General features: G+C 40.0%; 1 pseudogene; it reads left to right on the forward strand.

Annotated features, from left to right (window-relative positions):
• Positions 1-20518: 20518 nt before the first annotated feature.
• Positions 20519-20836, forward strand: LOC112409017 (PHD finger-like domain-containing protein 5A pseudogene; annotated as a pseudogene).
• Positions 20837-26106: the final 5270 nt, after the last annotated feature.

Raw genomic sequence — 26106 nt, forward strand, 5'->3', positions numbered from 1 at the left:
ACTGGAAATAAGAACCTTCAAACCATTATTACTGAAGCCTTGAGTACTAATGATTTTTTCATCACAGAAGATATTCAAGCAGGAGTTGAACAACTACTTGTCCTGGATGGTAAAGTGGGAATTCAAGCAGCACAACAGAGGGTGAATGAATCTAAAGTGCTTTCTGATCCTTAGATTCCATGAGATTCTTAAAGAAGAGAGCCTTATGCTTTTCATGTCAGTTCTGGGGCACCAACTCCTTCCCAGTCTTCTACTAGAATTGTTAAATTTGAATAAAACACATGTTCTAATAAGATCATAAAATGTGTTTTATTTTTGTTGCACCCTAACATTTATGAATTGACTTGATTCATACCTTCTGTTTATCTCATTTTGTAAGTAAGAAAACAGAGAACATTTGAGCTCAATACAACAGCAATCAAGAAAGGGTTCACTGTGGAATACTACTCAGTCATAAAAAAGAAGGAAATAATGCCATTTTCAGCAACATGGATGGACCTAGAGATTATCATACTAAGTGAAGTAAGTCAGAAAGAGAGAGACAAGTACCATATGCTATCACTTATACGTGGAATCTAAAATATGACACGTATGAACCTATCTATGAAACAGAATCACAGACATAGAGAACAGACTGGTGGTTGCCAAGGGGGAGGGGGTTGGGGGAGGGATGCAGTGGGAGGATGGGGTTAGCAGATGTCACCTTTTATATATAGAATGGATGAACAACAAGGTCCTACTGTATAGCACAGAGAACTATATTCAATATCCTATGATAAACCATAATGGAAAAGAATATAAAAAAAGAATGTATATATATATATATATATATATATATATATATATATGTATAACGGAATCACTTTGCTGTACAGCAGTAATTAACACAACACTATAAATTAACTATAGTTCAGTTAAAAAAAAGAAAGGGTTCATTGTACTAATGTTCTGTTTCTTGAGCTGGATGGTGAATATAGTAACTTATTCCACCTATCTGTCTGTCTGTCTGTCTGTCTATCTACCTTCCTATTTGTCTAACTGGAATGCTGCAACTGAATTATAAAGACAGAAAAATAGCTAACATTAGAATGCCTACATTCTTTCTACTTTAGAGCCTATAACATAAACTAGCCCTATGTAAGATTAATAAAATATACTCTTATGGTAAAGATTTTTTAATTTGGCTTCTAGATATTTGACCTCATAAAAACTTCACAATTACTACTCAAATTGCATTGCCTCTCTCTTGGCTTTGTGATTATATCAACTTCTCCCCTGAATTCCCCAAGCCGCTCAGGATATTACAAAATGAAAACAAACAACTGTCAAATCTCAAATATAATCAAATGTACCATCCTTCTCAGGATGTCCTCTTTTTGTCTTTCTCTACCCCTCACATGGCCTACCCAACCCCCTTCAATATGCGCACGCACAAACACACACGTACCTGCATACATGCACACACATACTCCTCTGAAAAATTCATTGTCTGATTCCTGGCGGCTCTGAACACTGGCAAATTGCACAGCATTGGAAAATCCATATATATTCTAGTAGGCTGTGAAAAAGAATTTCCCCTGGAATTTGATGAGATGACCACCCAGAATCAGAATAACACTTATTCAAGACATCTAAAACTGACTGGACAAAGCACTAGAGATTATGATGTAAAGATCAATTCTCCCCTAGCAAAGAAATAGACTAGGTGATTTAATGTACTTTTTCCATTGTTAATTTCTATGATCTTGAGATTAATTTGAATGCAAACGGAATCCATTTGAATAATAGCTCAAGAAAAGACCTTGGTTGCTAAATTTAATAGGTGCCAGGGCGTGAAAATTTATTGTCATGATTATAGTAACTGAAACTAAGCTTGTAAAAATATTTTTGCAGAATATTAAGCAGTTCTATAGTGACTAGGGCCACACACATATACATACAACATAGCAGGCTCTCTTTTATCATGAGTTTATATTCTTCTTTAAGTGAAAAAGGCGTACCAAGATGCTGTTGGGTTAGAATTGCCTTAGTACATCTCACTCTGATTTGTCATGGTTGCCTAAGAGAGATGAGAGACAGCTCCTAAGTAAGAAGATCACTTAGGACTGAAAGATGGCTGAAAGCTAGAAAAAATACTCAAAACTGTAATTTTAAAGGAGGTACATGGCAGAGATGGGGGTGTGGTAGGGAGACATCCTCAACATTTGCATTTTGGGATTCACATTTGCTTCTTTCAGCAGCATCTGTAGATCAAAGACACATCTTGCCCTTGTCTTTCTACTGTGAATTCCCTAATGGTTTGTATAACATGCTCTAACTATAAGCATATATGTAAATGTTTGCATTTGCACATACATTATGGTACATGTTGCCTGAGAGATAAAAGAATAAATGACAAATACTTCCATACACAATTAATAAAGAGAACAAAAAATGTATCACAATGACTTTGTATTTTGTTTGTTGATTTGGTTTTTGGATAAAGGAAAAGTCAGAAGAGAATCAAAACAGATGAGAAGGGGTTCATCTCCTAATTGCCAAAAACCAATCAAAAGTTTAGTAATAACACCCATATTTTATTGGACATCCACTACATGCACAGTTTGTATCATTCTCTTAAATCCTTATAAAAATTGTGCATGCAGGCATTGTTATCCTCATTTTAGAGACAAAGAAACCAAGAATCAGAGAGGTTAATTACCTTGCCCAAATAAGTAAGTGGCAAAGTAAAACTATCATCTAAGACCAAAGCCCCTGTTATTTCACCTGCATGTCTCAGTACCCACCATGGATATATAATGGGAGATAGTCCAGATTGAGAAATGGTGATTGGGTCTGTCTTTTAGGGTTACTTTTAATTTAGACACCAGTAATCTCTCAAATAATTTTGCCACACCTGACATCCCCTACAGAAAGAGTAATAAAATCTTGATTTTGCTAAACATTGGACTGATACTGGTTTAATTTAGATCTTTAGACACTGACTGTATTTTAACATATATTCTCGTGGATCTGACTCAAAGATGCAGGTAAGCACTATGGGAATTTCAGACAACACAAAAGATACACTGAGGTGAAGAGGGGGTGGAGGACATATCCTGGGACTTGTGAAGTCCCAGCTTAGACAGGTAGTAAGAATTCTATACTGTTTCCTTTCATGACTTTTGTAGTTTTCAGCCCAGACACTTCCTTACATAGAAGGTTAGTGTGGAGAGCGTCCATTGGGTGGATTCTGTCCAATCACTTATGACATATTTAGATCTGGACTTTACTTCTTCCTGTCGTTACCTGCTCACTCAATGATTTCATAAGATAGTGGTGCAAGGACAGTCAGCATTTGGTCTCAGAGACACAATCCCCAGAAGTAGGTTTCTTCTAATGCAGAGGTCGCATGTACCAGGGTACAGCAATCAATTAACAAATATTTACCAAGTGCCTGAAGCAAGTAGGACACTGAGGAGAATACAAAGAAGGGTTCCCTCAAATGCTTAAAATCCAGCTGGGAATTTCAAAAGACAAGTAATGAGTGTAGGTGACAAGTGATGGCTCTGGCCTGGCACTAGGCTCTGCAGCTTGGCCTGGATCCAGCGCAGGAATAAATCTACTCTTGAGCAGGAGGGATTACGGAAGCTGCCTGTGAAATCAGATCAAGTCTGTAAAGGACCAAAGAGTCCCTGGCACACAGCAGGCACCCAATGAAGATGGTTTTTACTCTCTCCCCTTTCTCTCCCATTACTCCAGGGAATAGCGCCAAGCTCCCCTTGCAGTCAACCAGCGTCAGTGTTGCTCCCCGGTCCTGATAACAGGACTTTTCTTTCTTCTTGAGCCCTTGGCTCCACTAGTTCAAGAACTCTGCCCTGTTCCCCAGCTTGGTTACCTGCCCACATCCCAGACCCTTAACAATTGAGGGCTCCATGCCCTGCTTTTGCTTGTCACTCCCCAAAGGACTAGCATTCCAAGCCACTTAGTGGCAGGAGCTTGCTCCAACAATGCCTATGGCCTGTTTGCCTGCTGTTTCAGATATTGCCTGCTCTGAAGTTTCTTATGCCCCACATGGGTCATGCAATTAGACCACAAGTATCGATTCATTCCAGTGTACTGGCTGCCTAGAATACTTCGTTGGAAAGAAGTCTAAGGCCTTGTCTAGGTTCCAGAAAATAGGACGTCATGATCAATTAGTGATAGCTGTTCTTGGCATGGAAGCGTAGGGCTGGTGGGTACAAGACCTGTATCCTTCCTAACCCTGTTTCACATAGTATTATCTTTTCATTACCCTCCTCACTCAGTACCATCTTTAACTTACCACACTTACCTACTTCCCAGCACTTGCAGTTGGATCTGTCCCTCTGACCCTACTTCAAAGACTCAGAATTGATACAGATCCAAATCCAAGTCTCCGCCCTGGCTTCACTATCCTATTGTCCAAGAAATCCTAAGCTTAGCACAATAAAAATTATATAGTTCAGACACCAGAAATACAGCTACACGTGGAACAACTCCTACAGAACACCTACTGAATGCTGGCAGAAGACCTCAGACCTTCCAAAAGGCAAAAAAAGAGAACTGGGGTTGGCGGCGTGAACACAGCCTGCAGGGGACTAGTGCACCACGGCTAGCCGGAAGGGAGTCCGGGAAAACTCTGGACCTGCCGAAGAGGCAAGAGACTTTTTCTTCCCTTTTAGTTTCCTGGTGCACGAGGAGAGGGGATTAAGAGCGCTGCTTAAAGGAGCTCCAGAGATGGGCGCGAGCTGCGGCTAAAAGCACGGACCCCAGAGATGGGCATGAGATCCTAAGGCGGTTGCTGCCGCCACCAAGAAGCCTGTGTGCGAGCACAGGTCACTGTCCACAACCCCCTTCTGGGAAGGCTGTGCAGCCCGCCACTGCCAGGGTCCCGTGATCCAGGGACAACTCCCCCGGAAGAACGCACGGCGCGCCTCAGGCTGGTGCAACGTCACGCCGGCCTCTGCCGCCGCAGGCCCGCCCCGCACTCCGTGCCCCGCCCTCCCTCCAGCCTGAGTGAGTCAGAGGCCCCGAATCAACGGCTCCTTTAACCCCGTCCTGTCTGAGCGAAGAACAGATGCCCTCCAGCGACCTACATGCAGAGGCGGGGCCAAATCCAAAGCTGAGCCCCTAACCAAAATGTTCATTGCAGCTCTATTTATGATAGCCTGGAGATGGAAACAACCTAAGTGTCCATCATCGGATGAATGGATAAAGATGTGGCACATATATACAATGCAATATTACTCAACCATAAAAAGAAACGAAATTAAGCTGTTTGTATGAGGTGGATAGACCTGGAGTCTGTCATACAGAGTGAAGTAAGTCAGAAAGAAAAAGACAAATACCGTATTCTAACATATGTATATGGAATTTAAGGGGAAAAAAATGTCATGAAGACCTAGGGCTAAGACAGGAATAAAGATACAGACCTACTAGAGAATGGGCTTGAGGATATGGGGAGGGGGAAGGGTAAGCTGTGACAAAGCGAGAGAGAGGCATGGACATATATACACTACCCAACGTAAGGTAGATAACTAGTGGGAAGCAGCCACATAGCACAGGGAGATCAGCTGTGTGCTTTGTGACTGCCTGGAGGGGTGGGATAGGGAGGGTGGGAGGGAGGGAGACGCAAGAGGGATATGGGAACATATGTATATATATAACTGATTCACTTTATTATAAAGCTGAAACTAACACACCACTGTAAAGCAATTATACTCCAATAAAGATGTAAAAAAAAATTATATAGTTCAGATTGGAGAGGTCAGGGTGAGAACAAGAATAAAACAGTACAGGCTAGAGGAAATATATTCAAAGATGTGGCATCTACAAAGTGTAGAATTAATCCAAGAATAAGCAGTCCACCATGATTGATAGTAACCCATTCATTCACATCTGTCTTTAAAATAACGTACATCATAATTTGAGCCCTTTTCTCTAGGACACAAGTATCAACAAAATCATTAACTCATATCCAAATCCTCCCAAAGAGCTTGACATAAGGTTTTTTATCATTGAGTTGCTAGAGATACTACCTAGGGAAATTAATTTGCTATCTACCTTGAACAATGTAAAAATTCAGATGTGTTTGCAATCCTAATTTTCAAGTGGCCTTTCATAAACTTGTTTTTCATGGCCCTTGGCTAATTAAGAATCCTAGTTTCCATGAATATTTTATTTTTCAGGTTGGTTAGGAAGGTTTATCATCTATTCCCTTTATTTGTCTTTTTCTCCTCAATGGGACAAGTCATCAGTTTGTCTGAACTGGCACACAAAATTACCAAGAAAATAACAGACTTAATGGTGGTCAGGGTTTCAAGTTGCTATGCATTTATTTGGTCTGCAAATTGTGAGCAGTATTTACCACAAAAAAATGAGAAACAAGGAACCACATCGAGGTTTCTGGGGATTTATTTTCTGCATTTTTCTAGTATCTCTTTTACTACATACTTTAAGGAGACCAAGTTTACATGCCAGAAAAGTAGATACCTATCCCTTTAGAAAGTTCTACAATTTCATCCATTACAATGGCTGCAAATGTATTTCTATCAAACCAGACTGTCTCCATTCGTGTTATTTACAAAAGTGCACTCTGCTCTTCTTTGTTTGAACCACTGAGAAAGTAAAATTGTCACTTTTCTTTGTAGTCTAGGAGACATTTCTTTGGAAGGGAGGAGTAAGGATGCCCAGTGATTAGAAAGAACATTCAAAATACTTGAACATCTTGGGACAAGAGATATTCCCCTCACAACTCCTATTTGTTTACAGCATGGTATTGTATCACTGTTAGTTTAAACTACAATCTAACTACAGTTGCCCTAATTAGAAATTCATACTCCAGGGGTAGTCAGCATGGTACCATTTAATCAGAGGCAACTTCTACAAGCCTTCAGCTATTCTTACCGCTGATCAACACCAGAGGTTTTGACAACTGGCTTAACAAGTATTGAAAAGGGTTTTCATTGGTGAAATGAATGGCTTGTTAATTAGCAAAACAGATGCTAGAAATGGGTCACCATTGGTGAAATTAGAATTATTCGGAACAGATGATTTGGGACACTCACCTAGATACACATGAAAACAGTATAGTAATATAATAAGTCCTGTAGTGCCACCTAATCTCTAAACATCCTGTGCCCAGCCAGTGGGTCAGAGGACTTTTGGTTTCCCCACAGTTCACTGAATCCTGACACTGCAATAGTGCCACACTTGCCTCAGGTAAACCTTTCCTGCAAGAGGTAAGAAAGGTAAACCTTTCAGGTGACCAAAAAGGAGAGAACTGGAGCTTCACCTTCCTGCAGAACAATTTGTACGACTGTGCTTGCTAATAAGCATCTCCATGTGGGGAAGAATTCAGTATAATTCATTGTAACCTGGCATCAAGAGTCTGTGTGTGTCGGAGGGGAGAGGTGTCTAATCATCACGCCCTTCTAACTAGTAGGGGCTACTGATATCTACCCCAAAGCATATCCAAGTTGGCTTCGGCCTGTTCACAAGAGGAACCCACCCCCCAAACATACCTGGACACACTGCTTCTTGCCAGACAATTCTATAATCTATATTCTAGCAAACCTACCTTTATGCTAATGGATTGATTTAAAGGATAAAACCAATATTGAGATAAGAAAACACAAAGGAGACTGAGCCCCTGAGGGACAGAACAGATTTTGTAGTTAGACAATCACACTAAGCAATGATTTTATCTGCCGTATCGTGACTACTTATTCTACAGCCGAACTGCATTTGAGCAAATTCTAGAATTATATTTGTTCCATGTGAAAACAGAAAATCAAATTAAATGTTACCAGAACCAAAGTGAGCAAGCCAGTTCTACTCAGGGGGGGTGGAGGGTAGGGGATGGGGGGATACATGGGTGCATATTTCATATCATTGAGGATCTGTTCTGCACTGTTTCTTCTCTATTAAAGATGACTAGAGAAGGAAGAAAGGCCCAAGCTTTTCAGAGTATACTAATGGGTCTTTAGTTTGCAGAGAGAGGCCTGGAGCTGACTTTGAAGGTGGTAGGTAGAGAAAACCACACAATGAAATAGGAGGACTTTTAAGAGTAGCTGAGCCAGTAAAGAAAAATTGAGAAACAGAAAACCAAGAAAATGGAAGAAAATTAGAGTTCAGCCAATAGTGGGACAGCACATGTGAAACAGTGAGGGGCTGATTTACAAACAGAACTAGAAGCCAGAGGTGACCAGGAAACAACTTCCCTTGAGGGACATCTGGATTTTACCAGCGTGATTGTATGGACCTTGAATGTCAAAAACAGTAATTATGATTGGTAATAATTTTCTTTTTTACAGACCCTTTTGCCTAAATCAGAGAAAAGGCTCTGTGATGTTGTGATGTAATAAGAAACACTGCTTGGTCTTCATCTCCCATTCCTGGCACAGACCTCTGAAAACCCTTGGAATGTCCTGAGTGATAGCACTGAGAGGAGTGTATTTTGTTATTCGTAACAAGTTCTTTTCAGCCGTACCTGAGTTTCTGCTAATGAGGTGACTCTTGGAGGATGGAACCAACAGGAACCAACAAGGAGATTCGAGGTTTGGGATTTTCAGCTCCAGTCCCCAACCTTCAGGGAGGAAAGAGAGACTGAAGACTGAGTTAATCATCAACGGCCAATGATTTAATCAGTCATGCCTACATAATGCACCTACATAAAAACTCTAAAGGCAGGAGTCTGGAGTGCTGCCAGGTCTGTGGACACATACAGGTGCAGGGAGGGTGGTGCATCCAAAGGGGCTGTAGAGGCTCCATGTAACCCCACCCCATACCTTGCCCAACCATCTATTCCATTTGGCTGCTCATGAGCTGTATCCTTAATAATAAGCCAGTAATAATAAGTAAAACACTTTCCTGAGTTCCATGAGCTGCTCTAGCAAACTATCAAACCTGAGGAGGGGGTTGTGGGAGCCCCCAATTTACAGCCAGTTAGTCGCAACCAAAGCTGGGGACAGTCTTGTGGGACTGAGTGCTTAGCCTGTCTTTAGCTAATTCCGGGCAGTTAGTGTCAAAATTGAGTGAAACTGTAGGATACCCAGTTGGTGTCTGCTGAAAATTGGAGAACTGCATGGTGTGGGGAAAAAAAAAAAAACAAAAACAACTATCTGGTGTCAGAAGTCTTGTGAGCACAGAAAGAGTGTTTCTTTCAGGCTCCTCTAAAAAAAAAACCAAAAAAATCCTACTTACATAACTACACCCATAGAAGTAAACTGCGTCATCAAGGAGCCAAAGAGGGGTAACTAAGGGAGCATATTAGCTTTTCTTAGAGTTCATGGCTCAGATAATGGAGACACCCTCACTAATGGTATGTTAAGGCCAAGCTGAAGTATCTGAAGCTCACTGGCCGGTGAGCAGACAAGCAGAAGCATTCCTCTAGGAAATGCGGGTAGAAGTGCTCCATGAAGCTGTTCCAGTTTGGTGGCATTTGACTCAGAGCCAGGAGCCTGGGCTGTCTGTCTCTGCTCACAGAACCTTACTTCCTGTCGTCACCATCCATCCACAGGGTCTCCCCATCCTCGACCTTTCTACTCATACGCTCTGTCTTGAGATGGTTTTTACCTACTTTTAGAAGCTTTTCCCCAGGTGAGCACTAACTAGCCCCCAAATGATGGCCCCTCATAACCACTACCTAAATTAATTTTACAGAGATGAACTTACACAGGTATGAATGTATAGATTAATACAAATATTTTCTACTTTATAGGTTTCACACTCAGCCACCTCATATTCCTAAACAGTACTTCCACGAAATTCCTGAACTGAAGGCAAAACCACCACAAAGACTGCAGGTGATACAGCACTGTGGTTAAGAGCACAGGTTCTGGAGCCGTGTTGCTGTGTGCACATCCTAGCTGTCCTACATGCTAGCTGTGTAACGTGGGTAAGTTAATTCACCTCTCAGGGCTTCAGTGCTCTCATCTTTGAAACGAGGCTGTTACAGTACCCAAATCATAGACTTGTTGTGAGAGTTAGCACATTTTGTAAAACATTTAGCCGGGGCTGTGCTGGTCTTGACTCCTTTCTGCTCACAAGAGCCTTTGGGCAGCATCTCTTCCCAAGTCTCCCTTCAGAGACATCACACATATGGCCTGGCACTGGTCGTGGTGGGAGTATTTACACCACAGAAACAGGCAGATGCTACAAATTAGAACTTTTTTTTTTTAATTGAGAGCTGATTGTTTAACATTTACCAGTGTACCCATGCATTTAGTGCAAGGGCTAGCGCATAGTTAGCTCTCAAGAAATATGAGCTATTCTTAACAGGAAAGATGATAAGGGGACTGTCTGGAAAGTTAAAGAATTTCCCCCCAACTTTTTCTCATCTTTGCAATTATACAAAGAAAATTGAGTCAAACTATTCTTTGGTGATAGGGAAACTTCAAGCTAAACGTATACCAAACGTCTCCAGCCCCAGCTAGCAACAATCTATATGTTCTTGACCAGAATCACCTTGCCCATTTCAATCTATGACATGGCACTAAGGTGCCTTATAAAAGATATACTGTACATAACATGTGAACGCTTTTCCAGTGGTCCTGCCAAACTCAAGGACACGTGGGTTGCATACTTCTACTGAAGTCTGTGAGTGAGTTCCTGCTTGGGAATCAGTTCAAGGACAAAACTCGTAAGTACTTCATGAACAACACAGATATCTCAAAGATACAATTTTAAAGAAATGACTGATGGGCTCTCTCATCACCCCAACCAAGAAAAAAAATCAGTGGAATAGAATCCTGTCAGAGTTTCCAGTTTGTTTGTAAAGGAGTTGGATGCAGAATGAAAGAAATCAATCAAAAATGGTTTTCTTTTTCTTTCTCACGCTTACTGATAGGATTTAAAATCAAGATAAGTTTCCTAGAGTACTTACTGTGTAGTCTCTTTGGGCAGTGTGGAAATGAAGAAAATGGATTTTTAGTGCTTTATTTTATTTATTTTACTTTTTAGTATAAACAGGAAAAATGAATAAATCTACAAAGGCCAATGGACCATAGAAGTACAAATGGACCAGAGATCAAGCAATAAGATCCTGCTTTGGGAAATCCCAAGTATTTCAGAAACACTATCAATAATGTTTAAAATCTCCTTTTGCCACCCTTCTGTAATTAAGAATTTCATGATGTAACTCAGGCCCATAGTATATAACAGACCAGTAAATTACCACTGGATTTCACAAGTCTCAGCCAAGTATTTAGTCATTGTCACGCTGTAAGCTTAGGATCTCGCCCATAATTCTGGATCAGATGTTTATTATTCTAATCAGGTATCCACATAAGTGGGAAAGAAGAAAACTAGTTATTATAAATATACCAGCACATCATCCCTGAGCTATAACACCTGAAAGTTTCTGTTAAATCAAAAAGCAAATTCTGTTCACATGCTACAGTCAACCTGGTGACTACTCCTAGTGCACTGCTATAGGCAGATGGGATCTGAATGACTGATTGTCTTAATATTTAGTTTAGTGGTGACAGGGGCGGTGTGGCACACACAGCACTCCCAGAGAAAAAAGTAAGACAAGTTTTATGGCATTATCAACCCAGAAGAAAGTAAAGGAAAACATTCGGTTCCAGAGACAAAGATGGTCAGGAAACCATAGGTCCTCAAAAACAGTCATTCAAGGGCACAGCTATCCACTCCCCAAGAAAGGAAAATAGAATACACACTTCCTTTTCTCTCTCCTCCATCAACAACAGAGAAGCCCTATTAACCATGGACCGTAAGAGTTCTTAGCACTGCAGGCTGCAACGCACTCCTCTCCCACCAGCTTCCTGGCCTGAGGAAAGGGAGGTGGGTAGGGAAGAGGTGTCCTAGGAGAGAAGAGGCCTTTGGAGGCCAGCAGTGGAAAACAGATCCCTGTCTAAGAAAAGTAGGTCAAAAAACTACTGAACTCAACTGTTGACACACCTGAACATCACTGCCCCAGGGCTGCCATCCAGAGCCAAATCAAGACTTTCCCAAGTCCAAGTCCTACGGCACACAGGAAAGTTAGAAAAGTTAACTCTGTAGCCTGCCCAGCTTCTAACTTCTCTCCACGTAGAGTAGAGTTAGGAGGACAGATGCCTATATTAAAAATGCAAATTACTTTTCTCTCACCTTCCCTCCACCTTTTCAGAGAGCTCCATGTCCAGCTATGCTCTTTCCTGTACCCACCTCTACCAAAGACCCATGTGACCTTGCTCATTTCATGCAGATGCATTTCATCTCAGACTCACGCCCATTCTCACTACTGCCAAGACTAGAACAAAGTGCTTGGCTTTGGAGTGAAGGGACTCAGGCTCTGAAGTGAAGGGACATGAATCCTGTTTTCACTATTTACTATCTCTTTAACCTTGGATGAATTACCCTCTCTGAGAGATAGTTTCTGCATCTAGAAATGAGAATAAATTCTATTCCCCAGGTTTGTTGTGGATTAAATGGGATAACGTATGTAAAATGACTGGCACATGAAAAGCTATGAACCTCCTGAATGGGATTTAATATACGTAATTTAAATAAATATAGAAGAGGACCTCCAGAAGCCTGAGCTCCAGGGCCAGATTTAGTGTAAGAGGAGGAGGAATGGGGTAGAAGAAAAGATGATAGAGGATAAAGGAAATACTATGGCTGTTTTAAATCCAAGATCTTGTCTTTGGATGACAGTATGGTTGAGTCAGTATATAAAGAGAGGATTAAACTGTACAAAACATCTAGAAAAACTGTTTACAAAGTTAAAGGGAATACTTCTTCTCTACTCCCGATGAAGGGAACTCATTCAGTGTAACACCCATGACCTCTCTGGGAGTAACCTATCTGATTGATAAATTTGAAGGAATAAACTGGACGTGCTCAGTTCAGCTCTTCCTTTATACCTCTTGCTTCCTTTGTGTTCCTCCAGGGCAGCCCCAAGTCATGCCCTGACAACTCTTCTCCTCCATCCCTGCCCCACCCACAGAGAGTCAGCCATGGTTCAGCACAGCCCATGACCAGGTGGGAAAGTAGGATTAAATATATCCTCCAACTGAGCCTTTATGAGTAACTAAAGATGAGCTCTCATCTATTTTACTCTGTTGTCTTAATTCTTACTTTTCTTAGCACTCAGGCAGGACACAGGGTTTTATTTAATGGGCTCCCTTCAAGGATCCCAACAAACGTTAATGCTATTTATGGATATTGGAAAACTAACAAAGCAAAGAGAACACCCAAAACTGGTCTGGCTATGTCAAAATAATACTAATTAGAATAACTGGCAAAAAATTCCACTATGACTAACTGTCATATGTATAATAACTACTAAAATACCATTCATGTGGGTCATCTTATTTTTCTTTGAATGTAATGTGTTAAATTTAATAAATGTGTTTCAATATATTTAGGCTTCCTCTGTTCTTCTAGCACTGAAACATTACAAAATTGAGAAAAAATGGCAACCACTTGAGTGGATACAGTCTAAGCAACCTGATTAAACCCTAGTCCTTGCCCCCAGCTAGATCCTGCCCTGTGGGCTTTCCTGAACTGATCTGCAGAAAGTCGATTCATTGCTTAAAGTAAGTTTTGTATGCACCAAGGGATCCACACCTTTCACGGTAGGGAGGTAGTTACTTAGAGAGAAAGCAGTTAAGATGTGAAGTTCATCATCAGTGGAAGCTCACAGGATGACCCAGAGGGCCTACTTCTTGAAGAGAAAATAGGATTTTAATTGACAGATTCTACCCTAGGTTCCTCTCTAGGACCTCCCAATAGAGGTCATGAACTGTGATGCAACTGCATGGTTTCAAACCACTTTCAATTCAGTTCACACCAGGCCCCCATGGAGTGCATTTCAGGCTTCCACCTCTCTCTGCATCCCAGTCTCAATCATCCCGTCCCGCTCCCAGCCACCCTATGTTTATGACTTTAGTATGAGAGGTTTAAACTGCGTCTGTCTCTGTTACTGACTGTCCACCTTTCATCCACAATACTTGAGTCCTTCCCTAAATCGCTCCCTTTGAGATAAGTGAGTGGGTTCTTCATGCTCCTGTACAAACAGCTTTCTTGACCCAATTATAGTCAGACTGAGACTCTAGCAAGGTTTTACCCTTGAAACTAACCAAGGATCCTGAAGCTTGGGGGCTCTATTCTCCTATTGGTGGTAAGATCCTTAAAGTTTGGGGCTATGTTTTGTTCACTTCTGAATTCCCCAGTGCTTAGAAGAGCAGCTCTCATGAGTAGTTGTTGGATAAATCCTTGCAAATGAATAATGAAGCACTTACACTCTAACAGGAAAACTCAAAAACTTTAAGAAATGCTCCATAAATCAACAAGATGATAAGCAAGAAGGATGACTCAAGAGACCTGCTTATAATGGTATAAGAGACTAGGACCCCAACTCAGCCAGGTTTCATTACCTAGGAGAAGAATTTCTTCTTTTACACCCTCAAATGTGCTGAGTTGTTTCCATTTTTGCTGGGTTTGGCTGCTCAGAATCCTCCTCTCCCCTGCGCAGCTTGAGTACTTTTTCTATCCTATATTTCATCTGGCAACTTTTTAGGAAAAAGCTGAACATACACACAGACACACACACACACACACACACACACACACATACAGTGGTTCTTGGTGACCTCTAATTGGTATAAACTGATCAACACGTTGCTCTCCCTTGGCCACTGTGATTCCTTCAGGGATGTCACAAGAAGGTGAGATTCCACCCCAGCCAATGAGATATGGAGAACTCCTTCTTGGAGGCTTCTAAGAAACATAGTTCTTTGCTCTCTTGTGACTGCTACTAAAAGTTGTGCTGTCTACCCCTGCAGGACATAAGCAAGGAAGCACAGAGCCGCCAGAAGCTGCTAGCAGCCATCTTGTGGCAAACCACACAAGGCATAATGAAAACAGAGAAGAGGAAGGAAGCAACAAAATGATGGACTCTATGAACCACTGGCTCCAGCCTGACCTGAAGCCTGACCTACCTCTGTGAGTTCTCAGTTACATGAGCTGATAAATGCCTCATTGTTTTAGACAATTTGAGACCAGTTTTCTGTTACCTGCACATGGCTAAAGGCAAATTCAATTATTCGATCAAGGCAGCTCTTAGTAAGTTGCTATGTCCTCAATGAGTTGAAAAGTTTAAACACATCAAGGTCAAGGGACCCACTAGCGGGACTTTCAATGCAGCAAATAAAGTGAGAGAATGCAAAAGTCTCAGCACTTTCCAGCCTATGCCCTCACCTCTGGCCATTTCAGCCTCTTTGTATTCCTTCAGGCATTTATCTGCATTCATTACATGCTAATTATGTTCAAGCCCGTGCCTAGAGAATGAACAAAAACACTGTCTCTACTTTCTAGAAGCTCAAAAATAACTGTTGAATGTGTGTAGGTAAAGACTTAGAAGTATTAAAAAACTAAAATGAAGTTTTAAAAAGTGGATTTCCCCCTAAATTTCCTTTAATTTTAAGCCATTTTTTTTTTACAAGTTCAACTTGGATTAAAAATAACTTCACAATAAACTACAAATGTATTAATAGTAAGTGCCCTAGGAATAAACCTACCTAAGGAGAAAAAAGACCTGTATGCAGAAAATTATAAGACACTGATGAAAGAAATTAAAGATGATACAAATAGATGGAGAGATATACCATGTTCTTGGATTGGAAGAATCAACATTGTGACAATGACTATACTACCCAAAGCAATCCACAGATTCAATGCAATCCCTATCAAACTACCACTGGCATTTTTCACAGAACTAGAACAAAAAATTTCACAATTTGTATGATAAAAAAAAAAAAACAGTAAGTGCCAGAGCAGTGGAAAATCTAACAAAATAATATCTGTGAAACCTTTTGTGCAGCACAATGCACCATGCACCCATGTACTGTTTCATAAACCATAACGGCCAAGAATTATTGGACATCTACTGTATGCCATGTGCTAGTAATGCTGAATATTCTGTATACATTATCTCAATCTCTACCACAAATTGTTATTCCCATTTGATAGATGAGAATGCCAAGGCACAGAGAATGTAATTGATTTGCCCCAGACCACACAGTGAGAAAGCAGTGGGCTAGGACTTGAACTCAGGCAATCTGACTTCAAATCCTGGATCTCTCACTACTGTGTTATTCTGTTAAAAGATTTCATAACATACAGTGGGCAGAATAATGGTCCCCCAAAGATGTCCATGTTCTACTCCCCTGACTATGACTATGTCAGGCTACATAGCAAGGGGGAATTAAGGCTGCTGATGGCATTAAGGTTGTTAATCAGTTGACCTGTGAAGATTATCCTGGATTATCCGGTTGGACGGTTGGACCCAACGTAATCACAGCAATGACAAAAGCAGGAGTCAGACTGATACAACGTGAGAGAGACTCAACCAACCATTGCTGGCTTTGAAGAGGAAGGAAGGGGCCATGAGCCAAGAAGTGAGGGCAACTTCTAGAAGCTGGAAAAGGAGGAAAGCAGCTTCTCCCCTACAGCCTCCAGATAGGATCGCAAGCCTGCCAGCACCTTGATTTTAGCCCAGTAAGATCCATTTTTGGACTCTGACCTCCAGAACTGAAAAATAATAAATTTGTTTAAAGCCACTAAGTTTTTGGCCATTAGTTACAGCAGCAACAGGAAACTAACATACAAAGTATGTACACATTTTCACACCAGGTAGGTAAAAAGATGAATCAGATAACAATGGTCCCCAAGATATTATTTTTAAAAAGTGATTCAAAATCCAACCCTATGGGAAAAGAAGCACTGGCCTTGGAGATACCAGAGTTTGGTTCATACTGACAAGTAACTAAATGACCTTGGGCAAGTTACCAAGCTCTCTGAGTGAGTTTCCTTCTCTGTAAATCAGGGATTACTCTTCTCATAGGGCTGGAGTAAGGACTAAGACAGTTTTTAGAAACAAGCTAACACAATGCTGGGCACTCACCTGCCCCTTTCTTCTTATAAACCCCCAAAGGAACACTGAGAAAAAAACACAATCATCTTAGGAAGAAGCTGTATTTTATTAATATTAAGGATATCAAACAATTTAAACATCAATGTAATTTGCTATATGGAAATGGTGTGAATTCTAAAAAAGAGATCAACATACCCCAAATTTTAAGGCAAGAAGTTTCTCATCCTAGGGGTCATGCTAGAGCTTTGGTCTCTCTCTTCTCTCTGTTTCTGTCTGTCTGTTTGTCTGTCCATCTCACTCTCTCTCCAGGGATCAAGTTAAAGTAAGATAGTAGTCCAACAAAAAGAAATACGCAAATACATTGATTTATGTCCATTTTGCTGTGCAAATAACTAGCACTGTTTTTGTTACATAGGCTGCTTCTCAAGAGGAATATATATTTTTAAAACGGCCTTCTCTGAGGCTTCGACTGAGATCTGCATATCAAGGTTTTACCCTTTCCCCCAGTGACCCATTTGTCTGAGGGAGGCATTCAATTAGACTGCCAGAGCAAATTGATTCAGTATTGACCAGGAAAGGCTTCTCACTTGAAAGACATATTACACCAAGGTGGAGGTGTCACTGTCACCAGTCAATACTCAACTGCAAAGGCCCAGATGATTCAGGAATAGGAAATGAGGAAAGGTCCTCCCCAGGCATTTGGAGCAGAAAATCCTCCTCTTTCTCTTACAGAAGAGGTAGCGTGGGAGTGAGAAGCCCAATAAACTGGGTTTTCATAAAGGTAGGAAACTGATTGCCAGTCTCTGCTAGCAGTAAATGGGAATAAGGAAAATGGAAATTCAGGAATGCGGCAAAGGTTTCTTCACCTCAAGATCCAAAACTGGGATTTGAGGTTTCAGTGATCTTATCTCTCAAGGTCATTGCTCTTTAGAGAAACACCCCTGCTCTTTTCAGATACCCTTGCCCCTCCCCCCCAGCAGATGCAGCCATGAAGCCCAGGTCTGACAAATTTATCGAAACTCTCTCTTTACGACCTTCACACATTGTGTTTATCAGCAAAAGATGGAAACTCAGTTGTTTTAGACAAGAAATTGGGTCTGGGATCCAGACCATCAAAAAGCACTGTATACCCAGTGAGACAGAAATAAATGCTAATCGATGATAAGCACGCTTTATTTAATATAAAACTGGGCAGGAAGGACCCAAGTTTGTGGTGTCTGATGTTGGCTTTTAATCTTTATTATTTCTCAAATGATGGCTTTGATTTGTTGAAATGTTTTATAGCCTTGAATATCTGACAGAATAAATTAAGCCCTTTCTAAGAGCTTTCCCTTGATTATCCCAAGTACCCACTATAGATAAGATTGTCCTTTACATCCCACTTGAAAAATCATAAAATTGGTTCCATTAAAATAATTAGGACCCCCACCTTCATTTTAAGATTTAGCCTCTACATATTTACAGCACTGCTATTTTATTTACATTTTCACATCCTTGGAACAGGGTGACCATTTTCATTGTGTGGCACACATATTATTAAAGACTTGTAGTTTCCAAATGTCACTGGTGAAAGCTGAAATCCATTATCATTTACTCTCAGAAATGAAGCCCATCATGCTGCGCTCTTGAAGAAAAGAATAAAGAGGTTTAAACCAGAATCTGCATAATCCCAGGTAGAGGCAGAAGCAGCAGTACTGGGAGAAAAAAAAGGCATCATCTCTGATATGCAAACTCAGGGGAAAAAATGGCACAGATTACAAATCAGGCCATGTGAATGCACAGTACCCAAGAATATGCTTAAATAAGTACACACGTTGTGATGAATCTGTTCAAGGCACTGATGATCATTTTCTAAGCTATTTCATAAAGTTCCTCAGACACACATATATGCGCAATTCTGTAGCTAAAATACAGCTGCCATCCCTTCTATTTTCATTTGGAAGCCAACGGCAGATAAAATGAAAAACCCTGTCTTCAACCCTATCCAAAAAGATCCTCCTCAGAGAATACTTCTTTCATTTATTATTTCTTTCCAAATAAATGTCTAATATTATTCATATGCCTGATTGAAAAATTACGTCTAGTATTAAGTTAAAGGGGAATAAGGAAATGGGTGAGCACATGCCCAGGGCGGAGAGGAAAATGTCCTATATACTCCAGAACCTTGCTCAAACTAAAAGGATAGAAGGGGACATGTTTCTCAAAGAATCCATTTCTTCTAACAATAACTCAATTTCAAATAATGGTGTTAGCCACTAAAATAATAACTATGAATATTATGTAAAAAACATGGAAAAGAGTTTATAAAATGTAAAAGCAAAAGAAAACATGAAATTGTGTCTATACTATTACTGCAACCTTGAGAAATTATTTATATAGGCATATTTATACCTATAGAGAAAAGGTCATAAAAATATACACAGATATGATGATAGTAATTATTTTTGTGTAGGACAGTGGTGGCAGTTAAAGATGGATTTTTTCCTTATTCTCTTTATCTGTCATTTCTAATATTTTTACAATGAAAATATGTTGCTTTTTAATTTAATTTAAATTTTTAAAAATCTTTCATTTTAAAGATACAAGAGGCTAAAGACTCTAAACCCCATCTCCAACTTTTTTGTAGGGAAAATTATGTTCTCAAAGCATTGAATTCACAAGCCTAGGAGAAAATATTACCATTTGTGGCTTACTATATCTGCTACTTATTCATTATGAATTTCTTAAATTGGAGAAGGCCATACCTGCTGGGAGAACTTCGGAAGGATGAGTAAGGAAACCCAAGAAGGAAAGTATCAAGTACAATTGAAGCTAATGAGTTTCCTGGATGTGTACTCACAACATTGATGGTGTTCAGGATAACCTACCCCAAGATATGGCACCTTGGCATAAACTGAAAAAAATTTAAGAAATGTCACATGCAGGAAGGACTTTCTGAACTTCCCCTGAAGTAGGTCACAAAACCCTTATGGGAGAGGGGCCCTCCCTATGCAGGGAGGAAAGGAACATCCTTATTTCCAAGGTGGAAGGATGCTGAAAGGAATCTGAACAGGCCTTGCTCTTTTCCCGTGTACTACCCTTAGCTCATACTCTGTTATCCTATCGCATTTTTCCACGACTCTCCACACTTCATCAAACCTAGCGTGAAAACACTCCGGTTTAATCGCTTCTTCAGGTCTTTGTTTCCTTATTAAGGCTCTCGTGTCATGTAAAAGTTATATTAAATACATTTGTATGCTTTTTTCTTGTTAATCTGTCTTGTTATAGGGGCCTCAGCCAAGAACTTGGTCTACACCAGCTTAAGGTTAGCTCCTTTCCTTCCAATAAAGTGTTCACACGCAGGGAGAGGCAGGAGGTAATACTAGAGGCTTTATCAACATGTGAAGAACTGTGAGTGAATGTGCTACTCACAAAACTGAAAAATTAGTAACCATGGATTTAGACTAGGCATCACAAGATACCAAGTTCAGCTGCTCTTATGAAGTTCTATCAGTGTTCATATCCTTTGCACTATTCCCTTGATAACAAAGATGAGAATCTTTCTTCAACAGAGACTGTCGGCTGTGACAAAATCAGGGAAGATTTCTCACTTGGTGAGTGTCTTTTAGAAAATAATCATGGGGTGGCATAGAGGGAGCTATGGCTAAACATCACCCGGACTTGATCTTTTGCCGCAAGCAGGCTGGTGTTGCCCTTGGAAGACTGTGTGAAAGATGGGATGGCAAGTGTGTGATCTGTGACTCCTACGTGTGTCCCTGCACCCTGGTGCACATGTGTGATGAATGTAACTATGGCTCTTACCAGGGACGCTGTGTGATCCGTGGAGGCCCCAGAGTCTCAGATGCCTATTTTTGTAAGGAGTGCACCATCCAGGAGAAAGACAGAGATGCTTGCCCAAAGATTGTCAGTTTTGGGAGCTCTAAGATCTCTTCTATGAACGCAAAAAATAGGGGCTAAAGAAGAGGTGATTGGTGGGCTGCCTCTTTCTCCCCCAATCAAGCTGCTGCAGCTGCCAAAAGAAATGCCTACAGAAAGGAAGTGGAGCACAGAGCATCACCCGAATTGCCTATTAGTACACTGGCCCCTTGCCACCCTTTCCTCTCTTCTCACCCAGACATGGTAGGAATGGGAAAAAAAGATTCTTCACAGAGCACTCTGGCAGTCTGTATCACAGAAAAATTGATAGGTTGGTTCATGGCGTTCCTTAAATTCAAGAAGCAAGACTGTGTTAACCACATCGAGAAGTTCTGTACACCAAAAGCTTCTAAAACAGGAATGATATATCATTTCAGTCTTCTGTTTGAGGAGCTGACTGTAAAGCTAGCTGCAGTGAGAAGCACGTTCTTGCAACAGCTCTGATGGCAGTCGTCCTTGATGAAACATCTGCAGGGTGGTAGTGGACTCTCAGAACAATAAATGTGGGCATTTCCTCTTATAACACCCACCAGGTGGTGCTGGTTCATGTTAGTTTTCTTCTAAAAATTGGAAACCCTTTCTGTTGCTATTGTATTAATAAAGCAGGCGTTCATTTTCTGGTAGTCAGCCTATTTTCTGGTAGTCAGCCCCTTCCCAATTTAATTTTAACTCTAGGAATTTTAGTCACCCAGGAATTTGTGATTCAGAATAAAGGTATTGGGATTCATGCAAAAAAGAAAATAATCATGGTAAGAGAAAGCACTTGTGATGTTTAGGAAAAAAATGTAGAGTTCTTGTTTAAGTATCTACACATAAATTAACCAGTCACAAAGAATAAGTAACACTGAAAGGAACAATACTGATATGTAAGCAAGATGCCAAAAAGCAAGAAATCTAATAACCAGACTCTCAACTCTGTGTGTCTACAGCATCAATTGAATACTTAAAAACCTGAACATGTAATGGTAAAAAGAACAGACACTCTAAGAATGAGCTAAGCAAAGCCAGTTCATACTAATTTGAAGAATGGGAAAAGTGATTTTGGAGGAAGGCAAAAACACATAGCTTGTTATTTATGTATTTACCAAAATTAAAATGAAGAACAATCAACATACTAAACTACATAATACTGATTTTTGCTCTACAGCTTCAGCAGAGACAGGAAGTCTCACCAAACATTCCATCAGGTCCCCAACGTAAGAAAAAAGCAGCCACATCACTGGGTCACTACTTGAAGGACAGTGTCTCGAACCACAGCAGCCTTTGCATGAGCCACTGTTGTGTGTTAAACCAGCTAGGATTTGGGGATTGGGTGTTCCCACAGCTTGACCTAGCCTACCCTGACTACAATAGTCAACTCTAACTTTTTTTGCCTTAATCAACATTAACTTTTCTTCTGCCTTGCCATAAAATTGATAATTCAAAAAGAGTCGGGCTTCCCTGGTGGCACAGTGGTTAAGAATCCGCCTGCCAGCGCAGGGGACACGGGTTCGAACCCTTGTCCAGGAAGATCCCTCATGCTGCGGCACAACTAAGCCCATGCACCACAACTACTGAGCCTGCGCTCTAGAGCCCGCGAGCCACAACTACTGAAGCCTGTGTACCTAGAGCCCGGGCTTTGCAACAAGAGAAGCCACCGCAATGAGAAGCCCGCGCACTGCAACGAAGAGTAGCCCACGCTCACTGCAACTAAAGAAAGCCTGTGCACAGCAACGAAGACCCAATGCAGTCAAAAATTAATAAATTTAAAAAATAAATTTAAAAAAAAGAGTGAATAATGCTAATTTATATATATATATATGTATATATATATATACACACACATATATGAGAAGCAGCAAGGGCTATCCTAAATATTTAGAGTTTTAATACACATTATATCAATTGACATTAATTGGTGTCCCATGGGGAAAAAAAGGGTTTCATAGTCAAGTAATCCTTAAATCCTAGAGAGTTAAAATGTAAAGTCAAATATTAAAGGCTCTGAAAAGTCCTATACCAAAGAATAGGTGTAACTGCTCAATCCAGCCTTTTTCAAGTAGACTAACAATATTTCAGTGAAAAAGAGCTTGGGAAATGCTAATTCTATTCCCCCCAGTCCCCCAAAAAACTAATTTGCATGCTAATAAAATCTGTATCCAGCTACTATTGAAATTTATTTGCATTCCCTAAGCAAATAGCACCTGGTAAATGAAGAGGGTGATAGTCAAGATATACTCAGTATATCCCAGACATTTGTCAGTCAGAATGGACTCCATGAAAACCCCCTACTGTGCCAGGCTGTAATTTTTTAATTCCTGATTGTAGGAAGGTCCAGGATGCAGAGGGCAGAGAGAGGGGTAGTACTCAGAACTGTGGCTATACACCAACTGGTATAATTGATATTTTACATCCAATACTAACTAAATATCAATTGTGCCTAAGGGTAAGTGACAGATAACGTATTTACTTTAAGATTATGATTTGAACATTTCTTCGTCTTCACTTGCCTAAAAGGCCTAAGTCTTGCTTAATAATTTATTTCTGAAGACCTTTTATTTTTCAGTGGGTAGTCAACAAATTTAACAGGTATGGAAGTCCAGAAAATGTTTAATAGGCATCTATCATATGACAGGCACTGTGGTAGATGTTTTCATAAAATTAAACAAGAAAACATGTTTTTCTGTAACCCAGGGCATGTTAAGACATTTAATTGATACATACTTGCAGACTGAAATATTGACAGTGCAATAGTTTAACTGGATATTTGACAAATGTAGTTCAAAAAAATTTTAAGTCTGTTTCATTGTATTGAAACTAAAGACAGAGCATGAACATACCTAGTATACATTTCCTTGTATGGAAAACTATTTGGCTTGTTGAAAGAGTATCTGAATGTAAGTTTTATTTTACAGGTAAAAGATTCTCCTCACCGCCTGGAATCAACTTATTGAACTTTGTTTTCAATAAGAAGCATTTTTTAAAATTTGGAAATGTTCTAGAACATTATAACATGTTCAGAATGGAGTGAAGCAGGAGTTAATTCAACTAATCTTCTACATCTCCTTAACAGCCAAAAATTCGTATCTATCTACCAACAAGATATTTTAAGCCCTGTTTTGGATCTAAACATCCAAGGAAATGAAACATTCATATGATGTTTCAGGACCCTATTTTAAACAGGGTCCCTTGGGTGGCTGAGCTGATCAATAATGACCTAAAATATTTCTTAAAAATCTCAGCCACTATCAAATTTAATTTATGTAAATGAAGAACATGATAAGATTGATCCAAGAATCATTCCTGGCTTTGAGAAAATGCTGCCATCAGTGTTTCTTCTATAGCCTTTAAAACGAAGGCAGGGATTTGAGGCATTATTCCAGAGAAAAATGAGTCCTGGATTTTACCAAATAGTAACTCACTATATTCCTCCATGTTTACTCTTGATTCTTCTTTACTTTACTCCTTAAATTATACTCAAATGCCCTTGACAAACAAGGGAAATATCCAATCTTAGTGGCTGAATAGTTCCATCATCATTTATTAATTCTAAGTTTGTTGGGTGCTTTACCCCACTTGGGTTGGCCTTAAGTATCCCAGTTTGTGACTCCTTGGTCCAAAATACAAGGCCAGACTCTGCCATCAAAAAAGATGACGAAAAAGTTCTTAATCAGTTCTTGTGGGATAAGCTACTCAGATCTGTTGTTTTGCCAGTGTTTGTAATCTTTTCTGTTTAAATTACAACTCAGAGTTCAGGAAGTGCTTTCAGATTAAACAGAATGAGATTTAAAATTCTAACTCGGGGGCATACCCCTGACATAATTAGCAGTTAAAATCAATATGGACCCCTATTGTTAGGTGATTACTGAGATAATCCTCGGCTCTAATGCAATATGCTGGGTGAGGCAGTGTAAATTTATGTAATTTATACTCTATTGTGAATTATTTGCCTTTGATTGGAGTTATTTAATATGGTACTTCTTTACATCCTTTACGAAGTGTCAAGGAAATACAGTGTGTCTATTTATATAATAAATCAATCATTCCATCGCCATTTATTAATTCTGTGTTTGTTGGGAGGAACTGGGATGTTAAGGTAAATTGAATTTCTTATTGACTGAGAGGAAACCAAAAGATAATTAGCTAATATCTTGAAACCTTTCTAAAATGTACATTTACTTCCAGTTAAACATGATGCATTGAACACTTTCTGATACTCCATTTTTAGGAAAGACAAAGAAAAGTTAGGAGAAGACAGAAACAAAATATTGGAGGATGGAGAGCAGATTGACAAGTGATCCTGACTTAGCAGACCTGAGAAAATTTAATTCCTAAAGCAGCACTGAAAGAAACCAAAAGCCAACCAATTATTTCCTCAGAATGATTAAAAGACTCAGAAGACTAGTAATATACCTCCAAAAGAGTAGGAAAGTGAGCAGGGTTAAAAGCAGGAAGATTGATTGGGAGTCTGCCCAAGACTGTTCTAGATATCCTCCCCAAACTACAGAGGACTCTAGATTCACTCTCTGGAGATGGAGAATGGAAGGGATTATGGGCTAGAGGATACCAGGGACACAGAGAATAAGGGATATCACACTAAAGATAGGATGATCATGTAAAAGCCACATATTGAAAGGTAAGATTGCCAGTTTCTTACCCATGCTTTCATCCAGGACTCACATAGCTAGGCTTTTATTTCTTTCCCAACAGGCAGGAGTTTGGGAAATTTCTCTCTGGAAAAACTTGCCTGCTCCAGAGAATGGAGCCACAGGCATTGATGGGGGATTGCAGGAAGAGGCAGAGGCAATTGAAATGGCCTAGCCTAATCATCCTACACTAAAGCCTTCCAGCTGACAAATCACACACAGAACTTCCAATAAGAACTTTAGTGCCCGCTTCTTAAATATGAAAAACAGAAAAAAAAATTTTTTTTTCAAATAAACCTAAGTTTGTATTTTTTAAAATGCAGAAAAAAGAAAAAAAAAATTTTTTTAAAGCCCGTCACTAATGTTCTCTGATTGATAAGAGAAGATACTGAACTGAAAGAAATAAGAGAAGGAGTCTATATGAAAGAAACATTGTCAAAGAGAAACTGCACTGGATAGTTAAACAGGCGAGGAAGACTTTATTCAGGATTATTGCAATAGGGATCAAGACAATTTGCAGTAGGGAAGAGAGATTGAACTCAACTCCAAATACAATAGGGACAGCTGGGGATTTAGAGCCCATAGGCAGGATGAGGGAGTCGGCAGATGGGAAATTACTAAGAAGAAATTTGTTAGGTATCAAAGGTTGGGGGGATGAGGAATTTGATTGGATACCAAGGGTGGGGG

This window comes from Neophocaena asiaeorientalis, unplaced genomic scaffold (genome assembly GCF_003031525.2).
Source record: "Neophocaena asiaeorientalis asiaeorientalis breed wild unplaced genomic scaffold, Neophocaena_asiaeorientalis_V1.1 scaffold784, whole genome shotgun sequence".
NCBI classification, from domain to species: domain Eukaryota; kingdom Metazoa; phylum Chordata; class Mammalia; order Artiodactyla; family Phocoenidae; genus Neophocaena; species Neophocaena asiaeorientalis.